Source organism: Melanerpes formicivorus, unplaced genomic scaffold (assembly GCF_026170545.1).
Source record: "Melanerpes formicivorus ecotype bairdi unplaced genomic scaffold, bMelFor1.0.p_v2 SCAF_7, whole genome shotgun sequence".
Lineage (NCBI taxonomy): Eukaryota > Metazoa > Chordata > Aves > Piciformes > Picidae > Melanerpes > Melanerpes formicivorus.
This window is the reverse complement of record NW_027142359.1, coordinates 16485938-16503429: the sequence shown is the minus strand read 5'-3', so window position 1 is coordinate 16503429 and position 17492 is coordinate 16485938. Positions and strand designations below refer to the sequence as shown.

General features: G+C 41.1%; 1 long non-coding RNA gene across 6 annotated transcripts in view; it reads right to left on the bottom strand.

The window, feature by feature from the left end:
• LOC137442438 (uncharacterized) overlaps positions 1-17492 on the bottom strand; it is a 74418-nt gene that overhangs the window by 29882 nt on the left and 27044 nt on the right. The window lies entirely within an intron of this gene.

Genomic DNA, 17492 nt, shown 5'->3' with positions numbered 1-17492 from the left:
AGGCAACAGAGTGAAAAAAGTATCTCTTTTAGCTACCTTTATTTCAGTTTATTTTTTAGGTGATAACTCCATGGAGGTTACCCACCTAGGTTTCTGTTCAGTTCTGCAGGTCAGGTGTTCCTATACAACATTAGTACATCTGGTTAAAAATGCTGCAGGAGAAAGCAGTGCAATTGTTTGCCTGATATTTTTTATTTTTTAAAGATATTTATTTTATAAGATTTTTTTTTTTAACTTCTTGTTGCTTTTTACATGTGCCTGAGAAACATCTTTACTCTCTGATAGCCAGTACTTTTAGAAAAACAATTTCAAACCCATACACTCCAGGTGCTTGAATTAAGATTTAACTAGACGTGGTTACACAAGGGCATATCAAGGATATTCTCATGCAAAGATCCCAGCCTGGGCTTCCTGCAACTTTCTTTAGTTTCTTTATACCCACACAGCACTACACAGGATTCTCATAGTGTTCCTTAGCTTGTGGTCCATGGACCACTGGTGGGCTACAAGACATCAGCAAGTATTAGATGAAAAAACTGCACATTGTCCAAGGAAGAGCAAAAGCCTAAGTCTAGCAAACAAACAATCAACGCCTCTCTTAATTTTTAGTTGGTTTGCAAATGAAAAGCATTGTGGTTAGACATGCAACACAGCCTGAGGACATCTTTTTCATGATCCTAAACAGTGGTTAAACTCTGGTTTGTGTGTCTGGAAATCTAAAAGTTAAATTATTTTTGTGATCTTTTTTTTTTTTCCCCCTAAGCTGGTGTCAGGCACATTGTATCACCCTCACTTGAACTGTGGTGCATCACCACACTGCTCCCCAGCAGGAACAGGCTAGAGCTTACTGTAGTCCTGCCTCTTACACTGGCTGAACAAGAGGATCTTTACTGAGTCCTCTGAGGACTCCTCTCCCCTTCCCCTTTTGTCCAAGCTCCACTCCATGCTCACCATGCCTGTCTCCCACAGGTACATGGAGGATATGCTACTTTGCAGCCAGAGACGTGCCATGCTGCAATTGATGGGCCAGTAGCCAGAGGAGGTACAGAGCTGCAATCTTTTTCTCTCATAAGGGACTTCCCAGGGGTGGGAAGTGAAATGTAATGGTTTAGTTCCTCCACCTCCAGTGCCTTTTCCAGAAAGAGGTCCAAGTTAGTTCCTGGATCTCCATTTGTGTTAGTGTACAAAGGCAAAAACAAGGGAAGTATCCAGCCCTAAAAAATGACTTGGTTAAGTTCTGCTGAGAGGCTCAGCACACAGCCTGCTTAGCACTCCCAAACTGTGCTGGCCAAGTACCCAGTTCAGATATTTATGGACATTACTTCCTAAGGGCTGAAGGCTTGCATCTGTGCTTCCAGTTCAAGTTCTCTCACAAATTTCAACAAAAAGCTTGTAAAGTTCAGCATCTTCCAAATTGCCCCATATAAGTCACTACTGAAACCATATCCAAATACACACACCCCCTCCCCCGCCCCCCATACCTTCCACAGAAATGACCTAAACTTTGTCAGGTTCACATGTCCCTAGAGATGATCTCATTTCACTGCTTCAAAAGAGCTTTGGTCTGCACAGCCTGTAGCAGCAAATTTACACTTCAAAAAGCAGACAGCTTTTTCCACATCTTATTCACTTAATGGGTGAGAATGTAAAATTAGTTCCGTTGCTGATGAGGACCTTGAGCCAAATGAAAAGTGTTCATTTGTCAGCACAGACTTACAGCCTGAAACATGATTATATAGCTAATCCAATAATGGGTTTTGATGCTGAGCATTTATTTATATACAGTATGTCTTGTTATCTGTTGATAATCAGGCTCAACAATTTACTCTCTTTTGTGTCATTAGACATAGCAACATATTCCAGACATAGTATATTTGTGTGTCAACATACAAACACATACAAAATCTTTCTGACCAAAATACTTTCTTTGCTTATTTGCCTTGAAACAGCATTTGAATTTGAGCTTTTTGTAGTTTAAAGTATTAGTAGCAAATTAATCATTTTAGACTGAGAACCTCTCTACAGCTTAGAAGTCTTAATAGATCAAAATTTCAAACATAAATTTTGTTTCCTTATCTATAACGTCACATGAACTGATTTATTCTCTTTTGCCTGATGTGAATACCAATATCTAATTATCTCAGGTATAAATGTGTATACATTAAATCGTTTCTATCCCAAAGTATTCCATGTAATAACATCAGACAGTATCTTAGACTTTTCTAACTATGCAAACATCACTATTTGATGGCTGAACAGATTAATCTTTTATTGAACAGAAAGTAAGTATAACTTGTTAATGTTAGTATCAGGTACTTCCTACACCAAGTGCATTAAAATCACACAAAATCAGAAAGTTATTTGCCTTTTTTTTTTTCCCCTGGCTTTTTGACTAATTTCTGTTGTTGCCTAAGACTCCTGCAGTTGTGTGGATGACTGTAAATCTCTAACACTGCATTACTGGGACAGTTAATTCCTCATTTAAATATAGAACACAAAAAAAAATCCAATATTTTAAATGGTGAGGTACTCAAATAGCTATTCTATAGCACAATTCATTGTAACATTCACCAGATATTTAAAAAAAAAATCTATGGGAAAGTAAAATCACTTCAATATTAAACTGGGAGCTAATTGCAAATGTGGGGCACACCTGCAAACCCTGCAAACAATCCTGCAACACTACACAAGGCAATTTCTGTGCTAAAGGATACCTCTGTATGCAGAAACCTAGGAACCCCTCTGAAGGTTGGATGAAGCCTCCTCTAAATTTGGCAGTCACAAACCTTTTAGAAGTAAAGCTATTAAGCAAAATTTACCTCAAAGGATAGTGCAAATCAAAGGTGCAGGTGAGATGCAAATAATGTGTGAGCCAAACTTGAGCTTTGCTACTGCCTCTCCCATGAGCAGGATCAGGCCTCCCTGTGTGCTTTTGTTTAGCTGAAATTTACTCTACAATAAATACTTATATATTACTGCAGCATGAGGTTTTATTGGGCTGTGCTAGTTTACTAAAAACAGCAGGCTGGTAATAGCAGTGCTTGTGGTTTTGCCTGTAATTCATTTGTGCATGGTAATGCACAGGGAGAGATGATACAAGATAATAAGGCAAATTAAAAAAAACCCAACTAAACTCAGTACTTGATATTAAGGCCATGTTCAGACAGGCTGATTCTTTGGATATTTTTTTTTGTTGTTGTTGCTATACCTCAGCAAGGTAATTCATTAGGTATTCGCTTGGGTAAAGAATAAATGAATATAGCATACATTACATCCTCACTCTAGTGCAGAAACAAATCTTTCCTGTACCCGCCAATGTAATCTTCAGAGTTTTCGTTATATAAAACACCTCAAGAAAAATGCACCTCGGTAAGATTTACACTTTATTACTCTAATGATTCTACAAACAGTGCCACAATGTGATGAAAGGCAAAGCAGTCCTGATCTGATTGAGAGCTAATAAAAATCAGTACTGAAAACTGAAAATAGCACCCTTATCATCTTTCTTTCATTTAGACCTGATTACTAGGGGATTATAATGCAATCACAGCTATGTGTGAGAGGTAGCTATGGGAACCAGTTTTAACTGTTTATCTAGCCAAAGATCTTAATTTAAGTTTGAACACTCTGATTCATTTATATGTAAGACACCAAGGAGACAAAATGCAGAAGAAACAGATGCTCACTTGTTCTTTCCATTTAACTTCATAAGCTACCAGCCAATTTGTCTTTCAGGGACAAAATTAATTTTTGATGACAATGTGAGCAAGTAATAAACTAGAAGTTCCTGTCCTGGGAAACTTGTTAAGGCTATGTAACATTCTGGAGTTATTTAGAAAAAAATAATTTGCTCATAGACTTGCAGGGACATCTGTAACAGAGTTTTCTTTGTCCCTCTGCTGTTACTCATTTCTGGGGGGCTTTATGACACCTTTTCCAGAGGTTGATTTGAAAAAGTTCAAAGGGAAACATATTGCCCATTATTTCTTTCCTGTGAGGTTTTTTTTTTCCTTCAACCCACTTGCTTTGCTACTTCCACAGAGCCAGAGAAAGTAACCACTAGTAAGGAGGCCTAACAAAATGAATCAAAAATTATCTGAGGATAACAGTTTGTCAGACATTTCAAGGCAAGTACACACCTGAAAACATCTGACAGAACACCGTGAAGCAGTCTGTTGCAGATTTAGACGGAAGGAGCTTTGCCCATTAATGCTGTTAACCCTGTTAAGATACCATCATTAGCAGGGGAAAAATGCCAAAATGAGAGGAGGAGAGAGAAAAAGAAAAATCCACCCTAAGAGCTTGCATTTTCTATACAGGCTATGTGTACCTACCCCTGCATCAGTTACTTAACCAAAATTATCTTTGCTGGTGCTATTTTGTCCTTATTTCACATGTACAGCTCTTTACACTGGTAACATTTTTCTATCATTTGGCTCATTCATTGGGGTTCTGTCCCCCACCTGGCAGTCCCTCCACATCTGAGGTTTTCTCAGGTAAATTCCTACAGCCTAATGTCTGTCCATTAGCACATTTAAAATCACACCGTCTGCTGTGCTTAACATTCGTTTACAGCTTATGTGCTTCACATAAATGTTCCTTTTCCAGCAGTTCTTTTGAAGAAAGTTTAAAGTAAGTTGCAAAATGTTTCTTTTTCATCTAAACAGGGAAATGAATTTAAGAAAGGAAAAGAAGAGCCTGAAGGTTTAGCTCTTTCAAATTTTAAACAGAATTCAAAACACTGTTGGAACACATCTGTCAAAGAAAGCAGGAGAGCACCTGCATTTTAAGAGAGAATCTCTTCCCTAACTCCTTCCTTGATAATGGCTTGCACGAACAGCACCTTTAAACCACATCGATCCCAGGCGCTTTCCATCCATCCAGTTATTATTTCCTTCAGCACTGAAGTGCAACTACCTCTAGACTGAAGCTTCTCAGCAATGTGCAGCCCCCTGTACAGCACCCTGTCTCACAACAAAACCTGATTATACGTATTCAGCTGAAATTATAAAACAAGGGGAATTTTAAACAGGCAGTTCAAACCAGAGCATGGCCCGGATACTACATGGAGCAATACCAACTCTTGATTTAAAGGCCAGATAGTTTCAAATATAAGAATAAAGTTTGGAGAGGAAAAACTGAGAGTTCAATGAAAATTATTAACTTCACCATGGTTCCATCTCTGTGTAGCAGAACCTCACCAGCACATCACCCAAGTGCATGGTACATGGCCTGACTGTCTGTAGGGAAGGCTACATGATTCACTATTTCCTACTGCTCTCCTTTACCTTCAGCTAGTCCCCAGTGATAAAGTCAGTGCTTCAAGACATGTCCACTCAGGTGTGGTGGCCTGGCCATTAGCTGAGCACCAATAAGGATGGAACTGGCAAGAACTGCTACAAACATCTCATCAGTGGGAGTCACAGAAAATTTAAGTTAACTGCTTTAATGGTGATTGTTTTTCATAATATCCTTGATGCACAGCTTTGCAGCAAGGGTACATACTGAGGCCACACAGATGAAAACAGAGCATTAATTCATGTTTCAAGAACAAAAAGTAAAGGGAAGTTCACACACTAGAAAAAAAATCCACAACTCTCTGCAAATTAAATCAGTGCTTGGGAGAGATGAGATGAGCCAGTGCTCTGACATCTCTTGCACAGGCAAGTGAGAGCTGCATCATGACAGCAGTGTTCCTCTAAGGTGATGCTGATGAAATTTCCCACCTAAGAGACTCCACAGATTTGGGATACATTGACTATTGAGGCAAATCTAATAAAAAGAATGCAAGGATATAGGGTATATACTATATATGTCAGGAAGGTTTGTGTAGGACAAGTTTGACTGATTATTTGTGGAGTTCTGCAGCAAGTCTGAAAATCAGTGTGGCCTTCTGGGAAGAAAAACCACCACCTTGGGAAAAAAACAACATTTTCTGGGCTGCAGGCATAGGAGAGAAGTGGCTGGTATGGGGCTACAGTATATATAATATTAATCCTTCAAAATGCAACATTTTAATTAGCTTACAATTAAGGTGGAAATATCCTTATTTAGATTTAAAAAATCTTAAACCAATAATATATCTTAAAGTACAAACATTGGGAAAGGGGAGCATTTCAATCCATCTAACCAGTCATTCTGAGCCCCTGGTAAACTGGCTCAGTAAGAGCAGTTGAGGTTAAGCATAAAGGAGAGGAGGTGAAGAGATGGGCTGATGCAATTTTGGGAAACATGTTCCACAGAGTCACAGCTGCCACTTTGTTTCCTATGAAGGTCTGAGGCCTGACTGAACACTACGGTACCAAGTTTTGCTACCATATAATGACTGACTTGTAAATCAGGAAGACATTAGTAGAACAATGAAAAACTTGGCTCTAAATAACTCTGTAATGTGTTTCTAAAACCAAATAGCTATTTTCCACTCTTTCATAAAACTTAGTATAATAAAATACATTACACATTTCTGTGCCAAATGTCATATATATCCTGTGCACATTTCAACAAAACTGTAAATTTGGGGGCTGGATATCTGAAATGCAATTTTGATTATGTAGAGAAGTGGGAATACCACAGCTGGCCTGCAGTCAGGTGAGTCTGAGAAAAGAGGAGTCCACCGGCCTCTCCTAAAAGCCCTCAATGCAAAATGAACCTGTAACTTTGCCTTTATAGTATGAAGCCCACAAACCCAGAGCACCACAAACTTAATTAGGGCGAAAATTGTTGAAGCAGGATGCCTGTGTCCTGGTCCAATGTAACACTTTACAGACTGCAACCACCATATTCCTGCTACAAAAGAAGCAACATGAACTCCCTTGGTAGCACAGTAGGGTGCAAACTGACAACAAACAAGGAAACATTCTTTTTAGCTTCAAAAATCAGTGCAAAAACTGTATGTGAGCTATACGAGAGCTGTGTCATGAATACCTCAATGCTAAGTGTGATAACCCCAAACTGGGTCACCTCTGGTCTTAGAGGGCACCAATCTTTAGAAGACTAACAAGGCAGCAGATGTTCATCCTTTCTGCAATGCCTCAGTAGAGACCAGATCTTTGTTTCATGGTGCACACAGGCTGTGAAATCTATGGAGCTCAGAAATCTCAATGACTACAAAATAAATCCACTCCTGTGCAGTGCTAATACAGGAAATTCCACTGTGAGGGAATGCAGCCTCTGTCCAACATACCACAGCCAGCAGAAGAATGTGACTTCAGAGGAAAAACCTCTTAACCAGTTACTAATGGACACATCCATAAGTTGACTTTGTATTACACTAACAAGCCTATTGATCCATTTGGTCTGTGATGTATTTCTGCTGTCCTTGCTGTGAGTGCAGCAGAGATGTGATGGGCAGGACACCTTTCATATGTGAGACCAGGCACATGTGAAACATGGAAAGGGTGATTTTCTTTTCTTGATGAGCTCAAGGGGAGTCAGGCTGCCCTGTGGAAGTCTCACTTTTAGACAAATCAGTAAAAATTACCCTGAACATAGATGCATAGAATGGTTTAGGTTGGAAGGGACCTTAAAGATCATCTAGTTCCACCCCCACCTGTCACGGGCAGGAACATCTTCCATTAGACCAGGTTGCTCAAGGCTTCATCCAACCTGGCCTTGAAGACCCCTAGGGAGGGGGCATCCACAACTTCCCTGGGTAATCTGTTCCAGTGCTTCACCACCCTCACTGGAAAGAATTTCTGACTTAACTGTTGACATGGAAGGAAGCAGCAGGAGTGACTTACCGGCGTAAATGTCTATTCTAGTGTCATCTGCATCTCTGGCATTATCTACAAGCTCAGTGAGGGCACCAACCAAGAACTCCTGGGTGGTTGAGTTCATCATACTCACCTCCCTGGCTCCTTGTGATGTCAATAAAAACCATCAATACCAAACATAATAGCTAAACAGCAAATATAAACTGAAGCTTAGCATGAATCATGATAAATGCTTTTCAGTGACTCCTGTGGCTGGCAAGACTAGCAGTCAGCACACATGATATTGTCAGTATGTAATAGGAATCTTACTACTGAGACCTGAGGCTCAAACCATACAGACCATATGCAGCCTTCAGAGATAGCCATTCTGGAAATGTTGGGGGGAAAGCAGCTGAGAATTAGTCCCTGAACCTGGCAAATCTCTAATAACACCATTTTACAGCCTGCCACTATCATCTTTCCTCTGATAAAAAGGTGGCAACAGAAAGCAGTCTAAGAACCCCTGTAAAGGGCTCTGAGCACAGAAGCACTGGTGCCCAAAGGCATTACAAGGGTGGTGGCAGAGCACGCAACTGGGTGCAGATCACAGCATCTGCCCTTTCCTTCTATTCCAGCTCTCACTGCCTCTGTGACACAAGGCAGGAAAAGACTGGACATCTTGTGCTTTGAATTTCTGACCCAGGACTGTCGCTTGCACTGATGTGTCAACTCATCTGTCAGAAGTCTAGTCGAGCTTTTTTAGGTTATATTATAAATGTTACATAGCAATCAGAAAAGCAAAGTCCCCCCTCTTTTTACAGATGAGCTTCCTCCATTACCCAGGTGAAAAATAACAACCTGAGAGTGGCTGTTTGTGACACATGAAAACCTGGTTGCTCTGTCTGGATGAACGGCACCAAACCCAAGACAAATACTTTGTCAACCCTCATGGGGAACCTTGTAAAGCCATCTCCCATCCTGTAACCGTTCTGTGGTTAAATAGTAGCCTCAGTTCTCTGATGTTGCAATCCAGCACCTTTCACAGGGACTAAACTCCCTCCAAATTAATTCTACGGAAAAACCATGCATTCTGCTAAGAGTTATTTCCATTGCCCAGATATTTTATATGAATCTGATAACTAGTTCCCAGCTACAGAGATTACATCTTGAATACTTAATGCCAATTTGGAGATTCTTTAGACAAAACAAAAATAGATCTAAAATATAACACACACAGTTTAGCTAAGTGTAGAACATTAATGCAGGGCATGATTGGAAAAACAGCAAGAAAATTAGAGGAGGAGAGCAGATTCAGTGGATATCTCTCAGTACACGCTGTAACTGGTCATTCAGGCATTTCTGGTTCTTAAAGTACATTTTCCTTCACATAAATATCTTGGAGTTCAATGATTAAAAAAAAGTTAGAGCGAGGAACAGAGTGCAGCCAAAGGATAGCCTTTAACAACCATTTCAAAACAAAATCTAAATATGCTTACATGTTAGATAAATGTTGGCTTCCAGAGAATCTTGAAAACACTTTATTCCATTCTGGACTGGGATATACGGAAATGTTTTGAATTTCCATAAGCATCCAGAGCTCTCTGCTAAGATAACAGGCTGATATTTTTATTCACATAATAGAAGCTATTTTTTCCCTGAAGTAACTCACCAGACTCTCTTTAGTGACTTCTCTTTCTTTTTCCTTTTGAGCTGTAGCACAGTTTCATTAATAGGACTATATAATAATTATTCTTCACATATTCTCATCAGCTACTGATAACTCAACTGCCCTACTTTTTGCCACATCAATTCCAGGATCTACATTTTAAAACAAATATCAGAGGGTTTTCCCTGTCTCATTTCTTACAACTTGGCAAAGCTAGTGGGTTGCATATAGGTAGAACATCTCACTGGCAGCTCTCACTCCCTTCTTCCACCCATAGAACATTGAAGTTCTTTGGCAATTTTTCTTAAAGCTATGGTCCTGCATACACACATGTATGCATCTCCTGGAGAAAAGACAAATTAAGATTTACCTTAACTTTTGTCACCCACAGATATTGTAACATGAGCAGGAATCGAAAACATCAGCCCCAGCTGAGATTTCCAGACACCTCATATGAGCAGACTGGTACCTATTCCCAAGCCACACTAGGCATTCCTCCATCTGCATTTTGTCCTTGTTCACAAGCAAAAAATAATCCCATAACTGGTAAATCAATCAATGATTCTTAACAAGAAACAATATTTCAAGAAATGACTCTTGACACTGTACCTTCAGGCTGGCACAGGCGGCCTTTTTCTTACTGCTTGCTCCACTGATGCTGTGGTTGGCTCCAGCTCATGCCCACCACTGGAGCAGCTCTCATGTAGCAGTTGACTGTGGCCTGTCCTCCCATGTTGTCCCAGATGCCCTTGGAGACTTGAAAACACAGTAGCAATAGCTCCTTCCCAGGCAGGACTGCTCAGCCACTGCTTTTATGGATAGAGCACCAGCAGCTTAACACAAAAATCCCTCTCAAAGAAAGTACAAATGTAGGCTTGTGGGTGCAGCCTGCAGCGACCATGGGCACTGGTGATGACAACCTATTTACCCTCATAGACTAACAGTATTAATTTGCAAGGAACAGACAGAAGCAGGGCTGTCAGCCAACCAGTAGGGCTGATGCCATGTGTCATATTAAAGGTCTTACTTCGGCAAAGCACATGGTTTAATGCTAAGCCTAAGGGTGTTCCAGTGAAGGCAGTTGCCCCTTTCATGGTTTTCAAGATAGATACCTGAAGAGCTGCATAAAAGGCATTTTAGTTATTTTACTATAGCATTTTTCTTTATATTAGCTTTCTTTCTTCGGTCTTTGTGCTTAAAGTTGAAGGAAATTACATGAAAAAGCAGAATATAATTAAAAGTCAGATTCACAGAAAAGAAAGCAGGTACTGCGATTTTATCAGCACCTAAAATTATGGCAGAACTTGAAGGCCTCAACAATTTTTGTAACTTGCCATTGTGCATGATGCTTTTAAGCAAGTATACTCTTGTCCCTAAACTTTAAACCCTATACAACTTTTTTTGTCTGGTCTAGCTTCCCATGGCTAGTGAATCTTAAGACAGAAGGGAGATCTTATTAAAAGAGAAGATTAGGAACAGAAAGCAAACCTCCTTAGATGCAAGCCTGAGGAGATACTCTTTCTCACAAAAGCAGAGCCTACAGATGTGGCTTTAAAATGGGCAAGCTGACTATTTCATAAAGATGAAAAAACGTTTGGTTTCTGCTGAATGAAAGATGATTCCACACTAACTGCTCATGGGGAAAGGGCACACACAAACCCTTCAATATGGCTGCCCAAGCAGTAGCCCAGGAAGAGCAGCTTTCACAATTTGGCAGCTGGATGTGGAGATAATCATGTGGATATGAGCACTGACCTCTCTGCTAGAACAGATAATAGAACAAAAAAAGAGGAAGATGCCAAAGAGATACTTGAATTCTTTGGGTTATTGTGACTTGCAGTTTGTTATCACACTCAAGTGGAACATCAACTGGTTTTGGGTTTTGCGAATTTTTAGGGAGAATTGATAGCATCAGTAGTCAACTATCTCCTGTTGCCACTGTCTAGGTTCCTAACACAAATAATAATTTAGTCCTGATGGGCTTCTTAAGATCATTTTGGGTCAAGGTCTAGGGTTACAGAAAACAAACCCAAGAGAAGAAAAATGAACGGAGGCTGTCCTAGGCCATGGCACTGCTCTTTTGTACAACTGAAAACTTGCGCTACAGATACAGTGTGGCCCATCCATTCCCACTGCTGCTGAGGACAATGTTTACCATAGCCAGGTGGCCTGTTTCCTGGATGCAGGAACCAGCTCACATCAGCCCTTGCTTTTTCCGCACCACCAGGGAGAGGCTCCTCTGCCTTTGAGAGACTGAAGTAGATACCTCATTAGGCTGTGATTATCCTCAAGCAATTGCTTAGATTTCTGCCCTATTACTGATTTGCCTTTTTTAGCAGAGGTCGTGGAATGGGCAGTGGCTGTCTTGTCTTCGTTATAATGCATCATTTGAAACTTTTCAATTAAGCTTCAGATCAGGCCACAGTACTGAGACCGCTTTAACGAGGGTGAGTAATGACCTTGTGCTGCACGTGATTTCTGGCACACCATCAGTTATAATTCTTCTTGATCTTACTGTAACCCTTTGATACTTTGGATCAAGGGTTCTCTTGAAATGCTTTAAGCACATCGTAGGACTTTCAGGGACTGTTCTGACATGGTTTCTATCCTACTTGTCTCAACATAGCCAGACTGTCACCTGTAAGTTTTCCATATAAATTCAAATTGCCAAAGATTAAAAGGGAACTGAAAATCCAGCTGGTGTGCAGAACGGGGGAAATCTGGTGTGGGTCCCCAGAGTGAGTGAACCTAAGGAGGATTCTGCTGCGAGAGTAAGGTAACCCCTTTGATGTGCCATGCCCAAGTACAGCAATGCTATAATTAGAACAGAAAGCTACATTATGCTGGAGTAGTGAATTTACTAAGAACTACTGAAAGAGAGACTTCCAGAAATTTTGATGTCCCAGTTAATACCCATCTTTACATTACACACAGGTCAAACTAAAACTCTGTAGTTTAAAACATAGTGCAGACCCTAATCCAGTTAAAATGGCATTGACATCAGCAGGATAATGACCTCTCCTTTAAATTAAAGGATATTTGGACACAGATCCAAACCCAAGCCTTGTAGCTAGAACCAATTTTTAAACATGCTATGTGTGGGTGAAGCAGATGAACCTCAACATTTTCAAGGTGCTTTCCCAGGTCTTGGAAATTCATGAACCTGGATTTCCTTCTATAGTGAGGAGCAACAGCTTCTAACTATAACATTCATCTCAGTAAGAGTTCCCAGAACCCTTTGAATTCTCTAAGTTTTGGCTCCCAACAGCTGACACCAGACTTCCATGAGCATGAGGCAATGAAACAGATAGATATAGTCATAAAAACTCATATAACACTTCTGTAAATTTTAGGTATGAATGTTTCATAATGTCTAGATGAACAAATCATCAAAACACAGAGTCATTTTCAACAGGAGCTATTGATTCCTATTAACAGCACAAGACAAAGTATCAGATGCATGGAGGGCCCAGACCCATAAGGGAGACGAGCAGCTACAAGCCCATCCCAAACATGTGCAGTGCTAGCAACTTAGTTGTTGTTGAAATAGGCAGTGTGAATAGAACTGCAGCCTGTGCCTTGCAAGCAGGTATTTGGGAGCCATCAACATTTGGTCCATGGCTCTGGTCTGCCCAGCCAATACAGGGACTATGTCTCCTGAGCTTGCAGATGGATGTGAAATTTTAGGTAGCTGTTCTCATCTGAAATCTCCCCTCCAGGCCTCCCAAAAGCTCCTCTCCTGTCTCACAGGACATGTCTTGGACTGTTACCCCTGATCAGGCTGATTTACATCAGGCTGCTGACAATGCCTCAGAGGCTGCTACCAACAGAGTTAAAGCAATGATATGATTAACAGTTCCCCTCTTGTTATAGTTTAGATAGTCAACCTCAAAAATAATGGACTGAGTTCATAAAAGTAATAACTCCCTGTACCTCTTTTTTGAATTTTATTTTTGAAGCTCTTCATATATGTAGCATGAGGGAAGTTTATCTAGAAGGGTAGCGGGGTGTTTTATTGCAGTTGGACGGCACCAACAGGGAAATGAAAAAGCTTTCAAACTCACTATCAATCATTTGATATATGCAGGACATGATCTTTATTGATATGCCTCTAGTCACCAAGTGAAATGGTTTGTCTTTCATTTTACCCTTTATAGAAGGCCTCCTCCAATGCACTTGCTAGTGGTTTCTTATCCTGGTTTTGCTGGGACAGAATCACAGGCCACGGGCTGCAGGCCATTAGCAGTTTCAAGTCAGCCAGGGCAGCTGACCTGAGCTGGCTCACATGGGTATCCCAGATTATGAATGTTACACTCATTATAAAGGGGAGGATGGGATGGGCAGGCAAGGGTGCCTTCTGCTTGGCCTCCTCCTGATCCTTCTCTTCCTGCTCCTGAAGACTGCCTTCCCATTTATTGTGACCACTGCACATTCACTGGGCTAAGTGTACCTTTGCATACTTTATACTGGTATTAGTTTTGCTGTTTCATTAAATCTGTTTATCATTTCAAACCGGAGGTCTCCTCTTCTTTTACTGATCACTCTTTGCTGGGGAGTGGATCACTGGGTTATAGAGCAACTGCTATAGCCCTAGATACAAGCTAAATGTACACACTTCTGCAAACCCAGTAACAGTGAACAAAGCTCATTTCCCAAACCAAGCTTATTGAATTGAATATATGTTTTTCCTGGGATGGAGCAATAAGAAAACACTCTCATCTGACACCTCCTCCTCTACAAGGAGAGCAGATCAGTGGTTCCATTAGTGTTCTACAATAGCAGGCACAGAAAAGAGGTGAGGGAACTCAATGGATTTCACTCTGGACAAAATTATCATTGCTACATCAGGATTGACTTCTTTGTTAACCCGGCACTGTCACACCTATTAGCATGAAAAAAGGCACTGGTCATTTAGCACAGTCCTATTTACTGCACACTGGAAACACACCTTCCAGCTCCTGTGAGTCTTGACAGCTACAAAGAGCAAATCGCAGCATTGTGCTGTATCCCCATCTCAGGTCCTCTAGGCAGCAATTATAAAAAACAGTTGTGTTATCACCACGTTTCAGTGTTAGAATATGGCCACACTGATGTGTGGCTCTAAATACAGCAGTGCCTGATCTATTAAACACATAAAGGGGTCTGTGTGTCAAAGGAGCCTGGCCTAATCATGAGACAGAAACCACAAACTCCCAAATTTGAGACCCAGATTTCTTCAGCTATTTGACCAACACTTCAGAGTACATCCGTACATTTTAAATTTCAGACTCTAATAGGAATACAGAGCAATGCTCTTTTCAGAGGTGTTGAATTGATTAATAAGCTTGTCACTGAGGATGGAAATTGCTACATAACTGTTAAGCGCTGTTAACTAACAAAAGACAATTCCATACATTCTGGTAGAATCCAGAGAACTTCAGCAAAATTTATTAGCTCCATTTGCACATATACTGTCTGACAACAGTGATCAAGTGGTGAAAGTTATTTCAAATGTTTGTTATGCTCCATGACTGCAGGAAAAAATAGACTGAAAATTCTGGCTCACAAGGCAGAATTGTGCCTGCTGAAATTTTTTTAATTTCTGAAATACATAGAGAGCACTAACAAATATTTCTCTCATCAAATTTGCACATGCCTCAGTGATATTGAGCTTAATAACTGTGCAAAGAAGGAACAGTATTGATGAAGTTGAGGTACAGAAGAACATTCTGCAGGAAAGCTGCTAATGCTTTCTGTTTCCGTCACATGTCCTCATTAAGGACTCGGGCCTCCTGGCAAACTACAGAACATCTGGTTTAGGCACTTCCAGCTCAGTTTTTCTGTGATTCACCTTCAGTGCCACATCACCAATGCGAAACACTACGGACCACCTCAGACTTGTCCTCCTTGTAGCCACAAGCTGCCCAGGGCAAAAGGACAGAAAGTATTGTACCCCCAAGGGAGTAAAGTGAAAACACTCACACAGAATTGAAGGTTAAATATGAATGCTATTTACAAATATATACAGAAATACAAAAGGTACTCAGGGGAAAAAGAAATAAACACACAAACACAGTCAGTTCAGGCCTAGCTTCCCAGATGAGCCCAACCCTGCCTCACTGCTAGGCCAAAAGCTTCCCAAACCTTCCCCCTGGCAGGACAGGCCCTTCAGGCTCCAATGCACCCCCCAGGCCTCACTGCTGCCCCACGCTAGCCCAAAAGGGCACAGCAAGAAATTGGCTTGCCAAGAAGGCTGCAGAACCCCACAAACCAAAAGAGGCAACAGCCACCACACTGGGAGCAGAGAGGAGGGAGAAAGAGAGAGAACTGGCAGTGAACTCCACGTATATAGGGAGATGCAGGATGGATGGAATAACAAAGATCACACTTTCCTGTGTCCAACCCCTGGGGGCAGTCTGGCCCCTTGTACTCTGGTGCTTCTGGAGGACTTTCTCTATGATGGGGCATTTAGTCCTCAACCTGTAACACCAGCCCAGGGCTATCAGCACCGATTTTGAATTCTCAGAGGTCAGACTCTGACTTTCCTTAAGTAAAACCTGTATTTCTAGTATGCATTATCCTTTCCATGAAGACTTCCTGCAGCAGCTTGGGATTAGAAACTAGGTCCTTACAGTTCTATGTCTTCGGTTTCTCTTGGTCAGCTTTGCAAAACAATTAAAAACAAACAGACAAACAAACAGTTGAGCAAGCCTGGAGCTTCTGTCTTGAGGAATTCCAGAGAAGCAGCCCACTGAGCTTGCAAACTAGCAGATGGGAGGCTGCAAGAGTCTCATGAACAGGATGCTTCTCTGACACTGGCCTACTCTGTGATAAAGCAGGTTGCAGGCTGGACTACAGTTTGACTCAATGATGTCAGAAGTCTTTTTCAACCTAATCAATTCTATGATTCTATGATTTCACCCTTTTCATTTTTCTGGGCCAAGGCTGACTCTGTGTGGGTGCTGCATCCCCAAGAACAACAGGATTTGGATGGCTCCATGTGTTGCTGGACTATAGATTTTTTCTCTGTCTCCTTTGTTCCAATCAAGCATTTTGATGTGGAGAGAGATCTATATCTCTTTCCATTACATTGCTACGGGAATAATAATTTTAAAAAAAAGGGCATTTTTTCCCTGACACACCCATTTTGCCAAGGGATGTGCTGTGCATGTACTGTGAATTACTGAAAATGTAAAGTAGCTATGAAGCAGTGTTCTTGTATTTACCAAGATCCACCAGCCCTTTGCCTTTAACAGAAGATCTGCAGCCTAAATAGCAGCTTTAAGAGCTCTCCTGACTCAGTTGCAATCAAGATACTATCTACTTAAATAAGCATTTGTACTCCCAGTGATTTTAGGAGATGAATTACTGATCTTATTACCATAGTGAATACCCCTGAGGCAATGCGCAGGCCAAAAGAATATTGCTTTCTGCTGGTACAGTACCCATTTCCAGGAGAACTCTAGGAGTATTTCTAGCCATATGGTAATAATAAAAGATTTGCTTAGTCTATATTTGCCAGAAAGTCCTATTTGCAGAAGTGGCTTTTAAATCTTTGACATTGTTCATGGGAAACAGTTTGTCAGCTATGAAAATATTTCTACCAGCTTCTGTATATCAGCCTTACCAGTAGGGTAAAGAGATTTGCAGGTGGCATAGCTCAGTAGCAAGCAGAGAAAGTTTTTAGCTGACATAGTGACTGGCAGAGTAACTTTACCTGGGTAGACAAAAGTGGTTCTTGCCTGCCAGCAGTGGTGCAGCCTGCAGTGCCCTTTGAGAACAGACACCCCTTTCCCTGACACTGCTCAGTGGGAGCTGGAGAGAGACAAGGAGCAACGGTGTGTGGGAGGCCTCCAGTTCAAGCACACTCCATTTATTTATCACTGAACCATCATTTGGTCAACAGGAAAAGCTGATAAAACTGTTGCCTCCAGGGCTCCGTTCTCCTTGGGAATAGTGAAAAGGTGAAGCTGGTTAAGGTCAGTGCACAGGAGGCCCTATTGAAGGTAGGAGCAGGTTGGCCATGAATTACTGAGCATCATCTGGTGTCACAGATAAGCAAAATGGGTAAGAGACTAGGCAGGCTCTACAATAAGGGATGGATTTAATTAACAATTACACAGAGGGAGCAGACCATAGCATTTTGGCACGAGGAC